The sequence below is a fragment of the Gorilla gorilla genome, chromosome 8 (assembly GCF_029281585.2).
Source record: "Gorilla gorilla gorilla isolate KB3781 chromosome 8, NHGRI_mGorGor1-v2.1_pri, whole genome shotgun sequence".
NCBI classification, from domain to species: domain Eukaryota; kingdom Metazoa; phylum Chordata; class Mammalia; order Primates; family Hominidae; genus Gorilla; species Gorilla gorilla.
Genome location: NC_073232.2, coordinates 135,793,117 through 135,810,479, shown reverse-complemented (window position 1 = coordinate 135,810,479; position 17,363 = coordinate 135,793,117). Strand labels below are relative to the sequence as shown.

The 17,363-nt window shown below is 46.8% G+C and overlaps 1 long non-coding RNA gene across 3 annotated transcripts in view; it reads right to left on the bottom strand.

Annotated features, from left to right (window-relative positions):
- The window catches only part of LOC129524906 (uncharacterized), a 167,820-nt gene that overhangs the window by 36,689 nt on the left and 113,768 nt on the right, over nucleotides 1–17,363 (bottom strand). For 2 of the 3 annotated variants that reach the window (XR_010135301.1, XR_010135302.1), the window contains one exon: nucleotides 8,202–8,753. This is a non-coding gene — a long non-coding RNA (uncharacterized lncRNA). Of the gene's footprint in view, nucleotides 1–8,201; nucleotides 8,754–12,633; nucleotides 12,795–17,363 lie in introns of those variants that run through there. The other variant, XR_010135303.1, reaches the window with a different exon arrangement.

Genomic DNA, 17,363 nt, shown 5'->3' with positions numbered 1-17,363 from the left:
CCATATATTTGTGTAGTTTTGGGAGATCTCCTTGATATTGATTTCTATGTTTTAATTGCAATGTAATCCAAGAGTGTACTTGGTATGATTTCAATTTTTTCAAACTTATTGAGGCTTCCTTTATGACCTTGCATGTGGTTAATCTTAGAATATATTGCATATGCAGATGAGAGAAAAGAGGGTATATTCTGTGGTTGTTGGGTGGAATATTCTGTAGATATCCATTAGGTCAATATTCTGTAGATATCTATTAGGCCCAATTGATTGAGTGTCAAGTTTAAAACCAGAACTAGTTTGTTAGCTTTCAGCTTAAACAAATCAACAAGCAAAAAACAAATGAGCCCATTTAAAAATGGGCAGAGGACATGAACAGACACTTTTTAAGAGACATACAAGCAGCCAACAAACATATGAAAAATATTCATCCTCAGAGAAATGCAAATCAAAACCACAAGGAGATACCATCTCACACCAGTCAGAATGGCTATTATTAAAAACTCAAAAAATAACATGCTGGCAAGGCCACAGAGAAAAGGGAATATTTATACACTGTTGGTGGGAATGTAATCCTCAGCCACTGTGGAAAGCAGTTTGGAGATTTCTCAAAGAACTTACAACAGCTACTGTTTGACCCAGCAATCCCATGGCTACGTATATACCCAAAGGAAAATAAATCATCTGCCATAAAGACAAATGAACTTGCATGTTCATCGCAGCACTATTCACAATAGCAAAGACATGGAATCAACCCAGGTGCCCATCGACGGCGGACTGGATAAAGAAAATGTGGTACATTAACTCCATGGAATACTATGCAGCCTTAAAAAGAACAAAATCATGTCCTTTGCACAACATGGATGTAGCCGGAGGTTATTATCCTAAGCGAATTAATGCAAGAACCAAATACTGCATGTTCTCAGTACAGTACTGAGTACACATGAACGTAAAGATGACAACGATGCACACTGGGAAGCTCTAGAGGGAGAGGGGCCAGGTGGGGGTTGAAAAGCTTCCTATCAGGTACTGTGCTCACTAACTTGGTGTCAGGATCCATACCCTGAATCTCAGCATCACTCGACATACCCAGGTAATAAGCCTGGACATATACCCCCTGAATCTAAAATGAAAGTTAAAATTATTTAAAAAATAAAAAATTTATGTTTTTAAAAAACTGGCATCTAGGTAAACTTGAAGTGGAAATACGGATCATAGAGGTAGTATTACTTGGGAAAGCTTTGGAAGCACACAGACTGGTTGGAAGCGCTGCCTCTGCCACCCAGCAGCTGTGTGACTGTGTGTCAGGTGCTTTACCTCTCTGAGTACCACCAGAATCCAGGAGTTAGATGCAGACTGTTTTGCTTTGCTGTTGTTGTTTTGTAGAAACAGGGTCTTTCTATGTTGCCCAGGCTGATCTCAAACTCCTGGCCTCAAGCGATCCTCCAGTCTCAGCCTCCCAAAGTGCTGAGATTACAGGTGTGAGCCACTGCACCCGGCCTGATGCAGACTCTTAAATGCACCCAATTGTTAATGGGCTAGAGAAGCCAATGTCTGTGCCCCTGTGTGCCTGTGTCTGAATCAAATTTCTCCAATGTCTGATTTCCCTCTTAGAGGTGACACCCCATGGTAACATCCAGACCGAAACAACAACCTGTCTGGGTCCCTTCTTGAATCGCAGCAGTCAGCCCTGCATGGAGCCTGCTTCAGGAAGGGGGCAGCCCAGAGCCACATTTCCTGCAATACCTGGGGTTCCACAAGGTGGGGTTTGTGGGAGCAGCTCCCCTATCTGCTCACCCACACTGACATCCCAGATAGAATGCCGACAGACCCACAACAGGTTCTAAGTCATATCCAGTAAACTGGATTCTCCCCCTGCAGTTTATTATCTAAAAGCAGAACCTTTTAGAGCAGAGGGATGCCCGCTTTCTTCTCATCTGCCCCCTAAGCCCAGGAACACTAGTGGGGAGGAAGAAGTGACACACAGGCAGATGGAGATGCCCAGATCTACGAGGAAATCAAGAGATTTTATAACCGAGGATGACCTCCAGCTCTGGCTGGAAGAAGCTCAAAGGACAAAATAATAAAGACGCTCATTCATTGTATGCTCCCTCTGTGTCAGATGCTTTGCAGGCCTCATCTCATTGACTCTTCATTACAACTCTATGATAAAAGTGCTATTTGCTAGGTATGAGCTGACAGGCAAAAAAAAAAAAAAAAAGAGCAAGAAAGAGAAAAGTGCTATTTGCATCCACATTGAAGAGATGGGAAAACAATCTCAGAACAGTCAGTCAACTTGTCCATGATCACACAGCTGATTTGCTGAACCTGGACTCATGTCCAGGAGAGCTGGTCCCATTCTGAAGGTTAGAATGTTCCTGATGGCTGCCATGTGTTGATCATGCAGGCATGCATGCATGCTTTCATTTCATTATTGAGAGCCTACTATGTGCCAGGCTCTGTGCTAGGCACTAGGCAAACAAGTGTGAACAATACTTAGTCTTATCATCTAGTGGGGGAAACAGTGACCAACAGCCATACAAATAAATGGATAATCACAAACTGTGATATGTGGTGGGAGGGAGGGGTGAGGAGTACTAGACTCAGGGATGGGAAAAGTGCTGTGGGAAGATGTCTCCAAGAAGGGATCATTGCACAATACAGTTTGCTCAGAGAATACCAAGGGCCTGAGGTCCCACAGAAGAGCTGGCAGCCTGAGTTTCTGGGGCACAGAGTGCCAGGGCTGCCTGGGTAGGGGCAGGGGGGTGCAGAGAGGAAGCAGGCAGAGCCTGTGCTAAGGCTGACAAGCCCTTGATTTTGCCCAAATGATAACTTGCTGAAGGAAATGATCTCCCAGGCCCCCAGACCTCTCGTCTAATTGCAAACCACGCAACCTTAGCCGAAGCAAGATCTGCAGATAGTCAGTGCTGTCATCACCTCCACCAGCCCTGGCTGGCGTCCACCCCATTCTATGCCCTAAAGCAGAGGCATATGCACGCCTTCAGGAGGACACTGGGCCGTGGGGGGGTCGGCACCTGGCCTCTGTGGATGTCAGAGAGCCGGGGACCCTACAGAGATGCCAGTCCCGGGTAGGTGGCCTGTCCTGTCCTATGCCCAGCATTCACACCCCTCAAGGACTGCAGCAGCACAGGACGGAGCAGCATTGCCTCTGGGGGCAAAGTCACCAGGACACCCTCCCTCTGAGGCTCTGGAAGAGATGTTCCAGCTGCTCAGAATCACGGAGAACTCCAGAAGGGCCCCAAGTTTGGGGTTCCCAAGAAATGGAGTTTCAGAGAGAGGGCAAGTCGCTACCTCCCGCTTTCGCCCCGGAAGGTAGAGGCAGGTCTAAACGTCTTTGCCCTTTGCCACACTTCCGTCCCTGTCCATAACACACAAATGTGGCCACCTTAGGCTGCTGGCTGCGGACCTCATGGGAGGCAGGGTGGTCATAATGAGGGGCTGGGGCTTTGGGACATAAAAACTGGGTGCTCCTTATGTCAAGAGCCCACATTTCAACAGGAAGGAGACCTCCTCCTCCTCTGCACTCATTTCATAACCTTTTACTTCTTAATTACATAAGAAATATATGTGTATTGCTGAAAAATTACAATGAAAAAGATGAGCAAAAGAAAATAGAACTCACCAGCAATCTCGCTGTCAAGGAAAAATGACTGACATTGTGCAAGGTCTCTCTCAAGATCATGTGTTTATTTATACAGCCACAGTATGTGTGTGTGTATATATATATATATACATATACACACATATATGTGTGTATATGTGTATATATATACACACACATATGTGTGTATGTATACACAGTATGTGTGTATATGTATATATATACACACATATATATATATTTACAAATATGCACATACTATACTATAGAGATTTTCATGGCATGGAATATACTTCTGCAATATCATTTTCGTGGATATCATTTTCGTGGCTGTGTAATCTTCTAATGAATATATCTGCCACAGTTTATTCAACAGATCTCCTGTTATTGAGTATCTAAGTTGTTTCCAATATTTGCCATGAAAAGAACCCTACAAGGAGCATCCTTAAAGCTAAACATTCAGATGTACTCTGAGCACTTTTTCAGGAGCCCTGTAGTTCAGCTGCCAATTTCATTAATCAATAATTATTGGGGCATGGAAAAATAAAGGGGAGCAATGTCTGTCTCTGCATTTAGAATCACAGCTGGGGGTCTGTATCTGAATATCTGGGGGTGGTTCTAACAGAGAAATTTCTTTATTTTAGAGCTACTGTTAACTCTGAAGATAATTGCTATAAAGAACAGCAACAAGTTGTCCTGAGGGAGATTTAGTTCTTCTTGGGTGAAGGCCAGCATTATTTCACTATTAATGAATTACCTGGCTGGGCACGGTGACTCACGCCTGTAATCCCAACATTTTGGGAGTCTGAGGCAGGCGGATCACCTGAGGTCAGGAGTTCGAGACCAGCCTGGCCAACATGGTGAAACCCCCGTCTCTACAAAAAATACAAAAATTAGCCAGGCATGGTGACACATGCTTGTAGTCCCAGCTACTTGGGAGACTGAGGCAGAAGAATCTCTCGAACCCAGGAGGTGGATGGTTGCAGTAAGCTGAGATCACGCCACTGCACTCCAGCCTGGGTGACAGAGCAAGACTCCATCTCAAAAAAAAAAAAAAGAAAAGAAAAAAAATGAACTACCCTTGATTGACAGTTTCTACCTTAGTACAAATTGCTAAATATTAATGCAATAGCGTTAGAAAGGGAAAATTATGCAAAAAAAAATCCTCGTTCAGACTGAGTACAAACCCAAAACACCTTAGACTTTGGCACCCACAAAATCAAAGCTAACAATGCGTTCATTTTCATTTTTAAAAAGTCCTTTACTACATACCCATAAAAAGTAATGTTTTTAAAAAGTCCTCGTTGGTTCTTTTGCCTTGGGTGGGGCCAGAAACTGCAGTGTCTCCAGGATAACTTTGTTTAGTTATTAATAGCAATCAGTGGACTTCTCTTTACATTCCATGTAAATAAATGTGGTATCGCTGGGCAGACTAGCCTGAAGCCTGGAATTCCCCTGAGCCCTGGATCAGTTAGGTAGGAGGGGAAGAGTGCAAATTTCTAAATGTCAGTGGCAGAGAGAGAAATGGGGAAGAAGGTTGTGTACTTACAGAGAGCAAGGAACTGTCCAGAAACCTTGGGTGATGGAACAAGTCAAATTCAGGGCTAGCCCAGACTGGCTTCAAACACTGCCTTAATTGTGCAGGTCATTGTACAACTCTTTCCTGGGACCATCTAGATGAGGCCAGTAACCCCTGCCAGCCCCAGCCCTGGAAATGTGACCTGCAATTGAGCTCATGTGATTTCAAGGTCTTTCTAGGGATTCTCTACTTCTCTTTGAGAAGTAGCACTTGGCTATTTGATATCTACTGTTCGATCCTTTCAAGAAAGTAAAAAGGTCACAAGTAAGAATAAAAGTAGGGAGGAAGCAGAAGGGGCTGACTATCTTCAGGAGCACTGGTAAGTGAGGAGGCCCTGAATGCAGAATGACGCCAGAGCCACCCAGAGCTGTCTTCATGGGGCAGAGGAAAGCTTCCTCTTTCTAACGGTGAAGGCGTCTCTGAATTTCAATCAGGCCTAGGCCTCAGAGGAAGTAATAGAATACCTGGAAGAGATGGATCTCATTCTAATGCACTGAGCTTCCCCTGCTGTAGTGGACACTGTGGTGTGCTGTAGTGTGCTCCTTCAGGACCAAGGCATTCATTCCCTTGGATTCTAGGAGTGTTGGCTGCTGACGGCTCACAGCTGAGGCCCTCTCCTGGACTTGCCTTCTGCCAAGGGAACTGCCTTGCCCAGAGTTACATCCTCTCCACAGGGGCAGTTCCTGTCCAGAAACTGGCTGATAAGGTGGCACAAGAGCAGCCCTTTTGCCTCAATTCAGGATCACTTTGGAGGGCTCCCCAGCTCCAGAGCTCCCTGCCACGGGCTGAGTCCTCTGTCATGACTGCAGCACAGTTCAGTTCCTCCATCTGCCTAATTCAGCATCCTCCAGTAGCCCACAGGCGTTGTTCCCAAGAGCATCCCCAGTAACCCTCCTTCTGACAGTATGCTTCCCGGGAACCCAGTAGCCCACAGGCGTTGTTCCCAAGAGCATCCCCAGTAACCCTCCATCTGACAGTATGCTTCCCGGGAACCCAGTAGCCCACAGGCGTTGTTCCCAAGAGCATCCCCAGTAACCCTCCGTCTGACAGTATGCTTCCCGGGAACCCCACCTAAGACTTTTGCTCACAACGTTTTTAATACCATTTATTGATCCTGGTGCTTGCCAAGCATGTGAACCACTTTAGTCACTGACCCTTACAAGGTCCCACAAGGTTGTTTTAACATCTTCTTTTTACAAATGGGGAAAAAAGCACAAGAGAAGCACCAAAGGTTAAATCATTTGTCTAAGGTCACAAAGGTGGAGTTGGGATTAAAATCCAGATCAGCTCTAAGACTTGGCTTTTTGTAATTCACCGTGTTCTTCAAGGCCCTGCCAAATGCCCCTCTGCCTGCACCTTCAGGATGCCATTCATGATCTCCTTATGACATTCTCATTCTCATTCTTTCTCTCTCTGTATATCTTCTTGTTTAGCCTCTCTAGGCATTTGCATTCTACATTCCATATGAATTATAGATCCAGGGCACTTCCAAGCTCCCTGGGAGAGAGCCTGCATCATGCCAACTGGGGATCCACTGTACTGCCCATCACATTCATTGCCTGGCTCATGACAGACACACAGGAAATATTTAGCATGTTGAGTTGACTTTTCACACAAGTAGAATCTCTATTTTCTTAGGGTTTCTGGGTATATGGTTTATGAAACTATATGTCTACACTGGGGTCTGCATGACATATTTAATCCTTAGTAGGACACATATCAATGTGATATCTAAGGACTATATAATACCCTGATTCAACTTTGGGGTTTTAATAGAGATTTCTAGAAAAAAAATAAGAGTTCTCATTGAGGCTTTGAGTGTGACATGATTTCTGAAGACATATGTAAACAAATCCTGGGATATTAAATTCTGAAACAGAGTTCAATCCTAAAGGCCCAATGTGACCACTACACTGAAGAATAAAAAAATCTCTCCATCTCCATCTCTGGCATCAGAGGACCCAATCACAGCTTATTACCTGGTGAAGCCACCAATCTCCAGCTGGTTTCCTGTAACTCATGTTTTTCCTTGTGGAAAATCATCATCCCCACCATCTTTACCATCATCAACCAAGTTCTTGCCATGTGCCAGGCATGGAGCTAAGCACTGTTGAGACATTATATCATTTGGTCCTCCTAGTAACCTTCTAAAGTGAGTACCATCGTGAGTCCCATTTTAAGGATAAAGAGGCTGGGTGCGGTCACTCATGCCTGTAATCCCAGCACTTTGGGAGGCTGAGGCAGGCGGTTCACTTGAGATCAGGAGTTTGAGATCAGCCTGGCCAACACAGTGAAACCCTGTTTCTACTAAAAATACAAAAATTAGCCGGGCATGGTACTGTGCACCTGTAGTCCCAGCTACTTGGGAGGCTGAGGCAGGAGAATCACTTGAACTCAGGAGGCAGACATTGTAGTGAGCTGCGATCGCACCACTGCACTCCAGCCTGGGTGACAAAGTGAGACCCCATTTCAAAATAATAACAATAATAATAATAATAATTTAAAAAAGGATAAGGAAGTAGGCAAAGCAAATTGCCTAGTTACACCCTTGGAAAAGTGGAACAGCTAGGGATCAAAGCCAAGACTACTAGAGCTAAGAACTAAACAGACTCCCTGAGATGGCAGAAACACAGCAGTTCCTAAGTGATGAGCCGGGATTCTTACCCTCAGAGTTCCTAAATAACCAATAAATACCAAACGAATAATGATTCTGTCACACACTTTTTTGCTAATTCTTTTTTTAAAAAAATCTTTGGTTTTTTGTTTGTTTGTTTTTGAGGCAAGGTCTCACTCTGTCACCCAGGCTGGAGTGCAGTGGTGAGATCTTGGCTCAACACAACCACCACCTCCCAGGCTCAAGTGATCCTCCCACTTCAACCTCCTGAGTACCTGGGACTACAGGTGCAAGCCACCACCAACCCTGGCTAATTTTTGTATTTTTTTGTAGAGATGGGGTTTTGCCAAGCTTTGGGAACCTGGAGCTTTTATAATAGACAATAAACCTACCTGAACTTTGACTAGGTGGACATCAAAAGTAGGAAAAAATCTCAGATGCTCCACAGTTCTTGAACATTTCCTCCATCCTGGAACAGCAGAAACTCCCCTGGACTGAAAGTTCCAGTAAGATCTTTCTGGGAGGTGTCACCCATGGCAATGACAGCTGTGAGGTCATTGCCTCTGACACTTCCTTCACCACTAGTCACCCCAAGAGGAAAACAATAAGAGGGAGGAAAAGAAACTCTTACAGGTGGAAGAATAAAAAATAAAAATAATGCTGTTGATGGTAATGAGGAGGATGAGGATAATGATGTCAACAAGGAAGAGAACAGCAAGGTGGATGATGATGATGACAAAGGGCTGATGATGACAGTGATGAAGCTGATGATGACGTTGATGAGGCTGATGATGACACTGATGAGGTTGATGATGATGACAATAAGGCTGATGATGTCGATGAGGATTATAGTGATGACAATAATTTCCAGACCAGCCACCATTTGCTGAGCTCTTCCTGCCTGGTGAGCACACACGTTGTTTCACTGAATATTCATAATATGCCTGCAAGGTAAAAAAACTCCATATTCTCTCACTTCCTTTAAAAATCTTTATCCTACTCTGTCTTTTTAAACTGCCACTCTTTGCCAATTACAATATGTAATCTCGACCCCAACAACACATTCCTAGGCCCCTTACCTTGGTCTACTTTTTCCCCACTACACTGATCACCTCCTAACATGCTATGTGGCTTACTATGTTTATTGTTGATGGTCTCTCTCTCCCAGCTGGAATGGAAGCTCCATGAGAACCTGGATTTTTGTCTGTTTTATTCACTGTTGCATGCCAAATATGCAAAAGGGTGCCTGGTCATAACAGACCTTCAACAAATATTAAATACATGAATGAACTTAGCTTTATGTGTTTTGGGGAAATGTCACAACCTCCCCGGACTTTAGATTCCATGGCCTTAAAATGAGAGCTTGGCGGCGCCTATGGCTTGACCCATTCCTGAAATCCTGGAGCTCCACAGATGTCTGTGCATTAGTCTTCCTATATCATTACATGACAGAGTCATCATTTTACTTTTGTCAACTGTTTCAGGTTGGATTTTATTCCTTAATCAGTCACTCGTTCGTTTAACCAATTAAGCATTTTCGAGTTCTTCTGGACCTAAGCACTGTCAGTGAGCAGTTCCAGCAGACACCAGGAGCACGTGGGGTGGAAGTGGTGCTTGTCATAATGAGGTTCTGAAATTCTGACAGGTGAGAGAGAGCTGCCACCTCCCCAGCTGGCTTCAGCTGTGCAGGAAGTGTGGAGCCAGGAGGCCCTCAGAACCTTTTGCTTCCATGGATTTGAGGTACTCGGGAGTCACGGGGCCTGGGTTTTGTGGGGTCTTTGGCTCTGGGTTCTCTTTCCTTCTCAATCCCCCGCTTTTATTGCCCCCTACTGACACACATTCATCTTACTTTTAAGCAGATGTCTATCTCATTGACACACTGAATTTGGATATGGTTGCACACTGGAGCAGAAGGAGGTGAGGGTTTAGGGTTCTGGTGTGCAGTAGGATATTCAATTCAACCGTCACATAGATAAAGAAACTCCTGAATGCACGGCTCTGTTCTGAGTGTTGGGAATACAAAGATGGCTCAAGGTGCAGTATCAGCCATCACAGGCTCGTAGTGCGAGGCAGGTTTATAAGTAAAGAATCCACTTTGGGAGGCTGAGACGGGAGGATCATGAGGTCAGGAGATCGAGACCATACTAGCTAACATGGTGAAACCCCGTCTCTACTAAAAATACAAAAAAATTAGCTGGGCGTGGTGGCAGGTCCTGTAGTCCCAGCTACTCAGGAGGCTGAGGCAGGAGAATGGCGTGAACCCAGGAGGCGGAGCTTGCAGTGAGCCGAGATCGCACCACTGCACTCCAGCCTGAGCAACACAGCGAGACTGTCTCAAAAAAATAAAATAAAATAAAATAAAATAAAATAAAATAAAATAAAATAAAATAAAAAACAAGTAAAGAATCACAAAACAACACCGTGAGTGCTTGATCTTGCAGGGGGTAATGTCATTCAGAGAAGAGAGACAGCCAGGGAGCATGCTTCTGCCAGGACATCCACCATAGTCCACAAGAAGGGATTTTCAAGATGGGTCTCAAAAAAGTGATTCGCAGATTGCCAAGTGGGGAAGTGTGGTGGGGAGGACAAAAAGTGGTCCGTTAAAGGGAGTCAGTGGCTGTGAAGGCCTGGAGAGAGGAGGGCTTGCCAGGCTCAGAGGATATGCACTTGGTGTGGAGCTGGAGCACAGGGGAGGTAAGAAGGAGGCTCCATCCCTGGGATTCAGCCCAGCATGTGTCACATAATGGTGCCTGATAAATATTGATTGAAAGAGTAGATGAAGAAATAAAATAGGAAGAAAATACCTGCCACACAGAAGAGTTGCAAATTTTAAGACCCTATCTTGTTTACCCATCAGGCTCCTCTGTTGAGAATTCGGGTCCCTTGAGACAAAGTCTGGGTCATGCTCTCTACAGAGCCTCAGTTTCCAGCTCAGGCCTGGCAACCTGGGCCCTTGCACAGAAGACACAGGGAGGGTGACATGTCTCCCTCTGTGCCTGTCCATGCAAAGCTACCCTTGGCAGGCCTGGGGGCTTTCAGGGGCCTGTGGAGCAGGGAATAATGCCATTCAGTGAAGAGACGCAGGCAGCAAAGTTCTTGGTTCTGCCACAGTTCACTTGACAGAGACCACACATTTTATGGTGTCCGGGGCCCCGCATGGTCAAGCTCTGAGCTGGTTAGGTTGGCGGCTGCAGCAGCTGCACTAAAAATTGGGATGTTTGATGGGTTTTCCAACCCCCAATTTCCTCTCCCCTTAAATGAAACAGAGACTCCACCTAGCCCAGAGTTAGTCACCATTTGGATTGGAAGCCTAACTTAAGGGACCCCCAGGCTAGGAAGCAGGTTACATTCTATTTATTGCTCACTGAGCTCCTCTTAATATCCTGGTCAGTACAGAACAGAGCTGGGTATGCACTCAGGGGAAATGGCAACAGATGGAAATCTCCACCCCCTTGTGGAGGCTGGAATCTCTTTGGCTGAAAATAGGAAGGGATGGGATCCTGGGTGGTTATGGTTTGTCTCCCCACCACCCAGCAGGAGGCGAGCTAGCAGCTGTCCCCACCGGCCCATGAGCCCCTGGGAAGGGGAGAACAGCGCTGGGAGGACAACAGCCAGAGGACTCAGGCTGCCTGAGTCTAATCCTAGAGCTGCCTCAAGCTGGATCCCTGGATAGTCACTGCCTATGTTGGGCCTCAGTTTCCCCCTCTGTGCAATGAATGGGTCAGGTTAGACAACCTCCAAGGCTCATTCTGGCTTTGGAATTGAATGAACCCTTGGGCAGTGACTGAGGTGCTAGAGAGTATTTGGTGCACAGAGACAGCACACGGTCTGCTTCTCAGCAAGGGCTGCCTCTTGCTTTCACCAGGTGTGACAGTGCCACTGAATGGGGTTGCACTGGCTGGAATAAGCCACCATGGAGGTGGAGGGTGATGGCAAGATGGTGTGCTGCCCAAACCTCCAAGCCTAGCATCTGTTGGAGCCTGGGGGAGGGGTGAGCAGCAATCAGGCAGGTGGAGAAGGCACTCGGGGAGACCGGGGAGCCCTGGGTGCTGGCTCCAGGAACCCATATCAGCAGCACCTCTGACTTGGGACAACAAAGAGTGGGGGCAGGCCGGGCACGGTGGCTCAAGCCTGTAATCCAAGCACTCTGGGAGGCCGAGGCGGGCAGATCACGAGGTCAGGAGATCAAGATCATCCTGGCTAACACGGTGAAACCCCATCTCTACTAAAAATACAAAAACTTAGCCGGGCGTGGTGGCGGGTGCCTGTAGTCCCAGCTACTCGGGAGGCTGAGGCAGGAGAATGGCATGAACCCGGGAGGCGAAGCTTGCAGTGAGCCAAGATCGTGCCACAGCCTGGGCGACAGAGCAAGACTCCGTCTCAAAAAAAAAAAAAAAAAAAAAGGAGGGGGGGCAGGGGGAGACTGCTCCTGGGAAAGCATCATGGGGAGGGGTCGCCATTAGTTACCTAGAAAACAAGTTGGCTTTGGGGCCTGTGTCAGGGACTTTCCAGGCCCACTGTCCCCACCTCTGGTGGCTTCCCATGTGGGGAAGCTGTGTTCTACTCAACAGCATCTGCACTTCCTGAAATGTATGTCTAAAAACTGGGCACCCCTCATTAGAAAGCCTTGGGGGAGAGGAGTAGTGGAGACTCAGCTGCCTTTCCTTGCCATTAACCTTGAGTCCAGGTAGGAGCACAAGGCCCACTGGCCGAGCAGGTTCTGGGGACCGCCCTGCGTGCAGGAGTTCTCTGCGTAGCATAAAGCCATGCCGGTGAAGCCTGAGCCCCATCCCGCCTTGGTCTTCCCATTCCATTTGTTCTCACCTTAATTCTGGGCCAGGGGTGCAGGCAGGAATGTGTTCCCTGGTGGAATGTGCTGGGGGCCCCCTAGGCTGCTGGTGTCCACCCCCAATGTGAAGGGCCTGGTTGGGTCTACAGTCCCCTCTTTCAGTGGAAAGTTTCTTCGTCTTCACCTCTGCTCCTTTCTGTCACTGTTTTGATCAAACACATGTAATTTATGGACTATGATATACTGCACTTCAGAATTGATTTTTGTGCTCAACTGGTGTAAAACATTTTTGGTGACTAATGCCTCCGGGTGAGATATTTTTTCGTTATTGATGTGTGCATGGGGCTTTTGTCCCTACGTCGTGGGGACTTCTGGCCAGGGTCACTCCCTGGTTCCCCGCAGCAGGAACACTCAGCCAAAGGCAAGGCAGCCTTTTGAACTAAAGAAAATATTAATTTAAGACATTGTTTCAACATGAAATTACAGGAGCCTTCAGAACTCCCCGTTAGTTTGATTCAGGGCTGAGTTGCGCATAGTGTCTTTAGGGCGAAGATTGGCCAACTTACAAAAAGTTTGTTGCCAGTGAACTAACAGAAAGAATTCTGCAAGGGCCCCCAGAGCTTCAATTCCCTCACACAATCATTTCCAGCTGATTTGCCTGGAAAATCTCTTGTTGGAGAAAGAAAAGCAAAAATAGCCCTGTTGCATCTTTGCTATCAAACCCAGCTGGGCAGTTACTGGTTTGTTATTCCTGAAGCAAGAACTGGGCCTCGTGGTCTGCCAAGTGTGAATGCACTTATGAGACCATAGGAACAAATGGATGTTGAGGATTCCTGGAAAATATGAATCCTGTGGTCATGATACATGTGACATTGCAACAAGAGCTCCCACTAATCCAGTGCCATGTACCTTGGGAAACCTGTGGTCAAAGTGGCATTAGTCCCATTTTACAGATTAAAAAACTGAGGCCCAGGTCCTTCAGATAGGAAGGGGGTGGTAGAGGTGAGAGTCCAAGTGTTCCTGACCCCAAGCCACACACTGTCTCATTGCACCAGGCTGCCTGCCTGCCTGGGCTGGGCTGTCCTCTGATGCCAGGATGGCCCAAGCTTCCCTCCCAGCTGAGTTCATATACACAACTCAGCAAACAGTTCCCATCCCCTTCTGCTCCTCTTACTGGGCAGGGGTTAGTCATTGGGAATGCAAATCTGAGGGGTAGGTTTGCAGCTTCTAAAGGGGTCGGACTTCATAGGGAGTTTGGTGAGCAGAGTCCAACGTATTCATCAGGCACAGGGCTCAGGACAACCTTTAAGGGTCCATGAAAGTGTTTTCATTTTTATTTATCTTAAAATTCAAAGAAAGAAAGAAATATAAGAATAATGAATGCATAATAACACATCAAGCCTGGGTTATATTCATCTTTAGACCAATGCAGTTGTAAAACAAAATGCTAATTTTTTTATGGACAAAGGGTTTCTGAAGATAAGAATGTCTAGGGCCCCTAAGTCATAACACAGCCCAGACCAGGAGGCAGGACAAGTAGAGGCATGGCCCTGGGTGTCACGTTGAGCACATGGGGCAGGTGCACAAAGAGGTTTGGTAAGTACCATGGATCTGGGCTCCTGAATGCTGGGCTGGCCTCCCATTCCCCAAACCCTTCTCCTCCCCCAGTGCTGAAGAGCTTCCCTGGATAAAGGAGAGAGTCCTAGAGCCCCCACAGAGCAGACAACCTCTGCACAGGGTCTTTGGCATCCTAGAAGGCCCTGGTTCCTCACCCTCTGGCTTTTCCACTCACCAATCCCACCAGGAAATGAGGTTAACTTTGAAGGGGGCTGAGACAGATGCCTCCAAAGAAGCCAGTCCTGACCCCATGCAAGCTGCTCACCCCCACCATAGGGACAGTCCTTCCCCCACAAAACCTGCTCATCCCCACCGTAAGGGACAGTCCTGACCCCACACAAGCTGCCTATCCCCACCATAAGGGACCATATGGCACTTCATCTTCTTAGCTAATGGCAAATAACAGCATCTTAGAGATCACCTACAAAACCCCCTCATTTCACAGATGGGGAAACTGAGGTCCCATGGGGAAAGGAACTCAGTCAAGAGGAGTCGTCTCTGCATTTCCAGAAGACCCTCTCCTTTCATATCCCTGCCTGCAGAAGATTAGCCTCCATTTCACATGGATCTTTTAGTGATGGTTGCTTGGGCTCATCAGAAAGGCTTCCTGGCAAACAAAATAAAACAAAGTGAGTCACTGTCTTTTATCCCCTGCCCGCATTCACATCTTCCTGTCAGGCAGAGTGCTGAACCCAGGGCCCTCCAGCGGGTGTGGGGACCAGAGGCTCCTATGACATAATCAGGGATGGGGCACTTTCTCCACAGGTGCCATTTATTTTCAAGCATCCGTTCGATCCCTGCCGAGGGATGAAAACCACAGTGTCAACTGCCTTCAACTCCACTCCTTTGGAGGCCCGTTTGGTATTAACATCAAAGCATTCTGCATATTTATCATTCCTCCCTCGGCATTAAGCAAGACGTCTGACAGGCACACAAAAGCGCCATAGTTTCCACTTGGACTCCAGAAAGGCATCAGCAGGTTCAAACCCAAGTTGAAAATTCCCTCAAATAGGTATATTTTCTTTACTGGAAACCTGGGAAGGATTATCACTTAGCATCCTCTCCAAAATCAATTTATGTCCACTTACCAGTCGCTTCTGGTATAAAATAAAGGAGCTTACGATTCATCATTCAGGATTTAATCAGTGACACCCAGCTAGCTCTGATAAGAACATTTCTGGGGTGGAGGATGGGATAATAGACAATACCCTGTCTTTGGTCTTACGTTTTTTTCAAGAGCAATCATGCCTACTCTTTGAAATATAATGGGAACATGTTAAAATATAGATTCAAGTAGTATCTGACAAAGGAAAATATTCAACACTGGTTGTGCTCAAAGTACTTAAGTTTTCTTTGAAAAGTTAAGAAAAGGGCAGCAATCTGGAACTTTGGGAAAAAAAATAAGCGTGCATTTGTTCATGAAAGAAACATGAATAGAAACAATTTCTATCATGAGTGATAATTTTCTTACTTCACATCAAAACTTTATCCTGATTATTGATATGTCCATGTATGTGTTGGCTTTGCCTCCAGTGACAGCAGACAAAGCTTGTATAACTTTCAGGGTTTTTTTTTTTAGTGTGCTGGTGGACTCTTTAACGTACTAGAACCTAGCAGGGGGAGCCCTAACGAGGGGCTTCCCGGCTCATGCATCTGAGCACTGATCCTCGATGCTATGGCTTTTATCCTCTGCTCATGGTGGGATCCATGATTTCCAGGTGATTGACAAGAGCTGTGAGTGTTTCAGTAAGGTGCTTGGGTTTCCTAAGGAAGCTGAGTTTGAATATGGCCCAGCTGTAGATTGTGGCCACAGTGGCTTTTGCCAGTAATGCTGCCAGTGGCTGAGTGCAACACCTTCACTCTAAAGACGAGGGAACAAAAAATCAGAGCAGAGATGGGACCACCCAGCTCACCTTGCTGGAGAGAAACAGACTGAACCTACTCCCACTTGCAGCCCTGACCATCAGAGAACCCTCATCCTGCATGAGCACCCATCCAAGCAGCTCCCTGGGCAAGATGTTTTGGTGTACCTTAGAGATGAGGAAGCAAGAGACCCTGAAGGAGTGATTTTCCCAAAGCCACAAGCTAAGTTGGCTGAAGAGCAGGGCTAAATTCCATTTGTCTGTGACCCTGTTGGGAGCTAGTTCATTACACCAGGCTCCACAGGCTCAGCCACGAATGTGGAATATCCTAACAAGGGAACAAGGGAGGCAGGCAAGGCTCAGAGAGCAAAGCCACCAAGGACCCCAAAGCCAGTTGTTCACTCATTCATTCATGTAATAAATATTAACTGAGCACTTGATATATACCCAGCACTGGGTAAAGCCCTAAGGCTATGAAGAAGGAGAGGACATGGGCCTTGCCCTTGTGGACATCCCAAATTACTAGGGGAGACAGGCACATAACAGAGAGCGCCAGTGAAGTTACGCATGAACCAGGGGCAGGAATGTTTCTCTGCAGTAATCCTGGGAAGAGCACGAGGAACTTGGCCGTGGTCGGCCAGAGAAGCCACACAGCACAGAAGGGAGCTGGGGCTGAAGGGGGAAGGAGTTTGCCAACAGCAGGAAGGGAAAAGCATTCAGGAAATGGCCTGTACAAAGGCCCAGAGGCAGGGATGGACTCAGCTACCCAAAGAATGAGCAAAAGTTCTGTTGAGACACAGTCAAGGAAGCTCAGGCAAGGAGCGGTTACAGAGAAATCCCCAAATCTCAGTGGCTCTGCCCAGCAAGGTCTTCCGTCTTGGTCTGATCTGGTGGTCCTCGTCTGCCTGAAACATATCATGGCCTTTGAGGCTTCTGTGGCAGGGGCTGGGGACACAACTCTCAACTGCCATGGCCTGGAAGTGTCATGGGTCACTTTCTCCCATCGCCCATTGGCCAGAGCTAGTCATATGACCCAACCTAACTGCAGGAGATGCTGGGAAATGCAGGCAGTGGGTGCATGGATATTTGGTAAGTGCCGCAGTTTTCCAGCAGAATGTGTTAGGAGGAAGGCATAAGGGGGATAGAGGGAGGCACGTGGGAAGTGGTGAGAACTAAGTCAGTCAGATCGTAAAGCGTCTTGAGGAGAAACTGAGCCCAGAGAGGTAGCTCAACCTGCCCACAGTCACCTAGAATGTGGCCTCCTGACCTCTAGGCCACTACCCTTT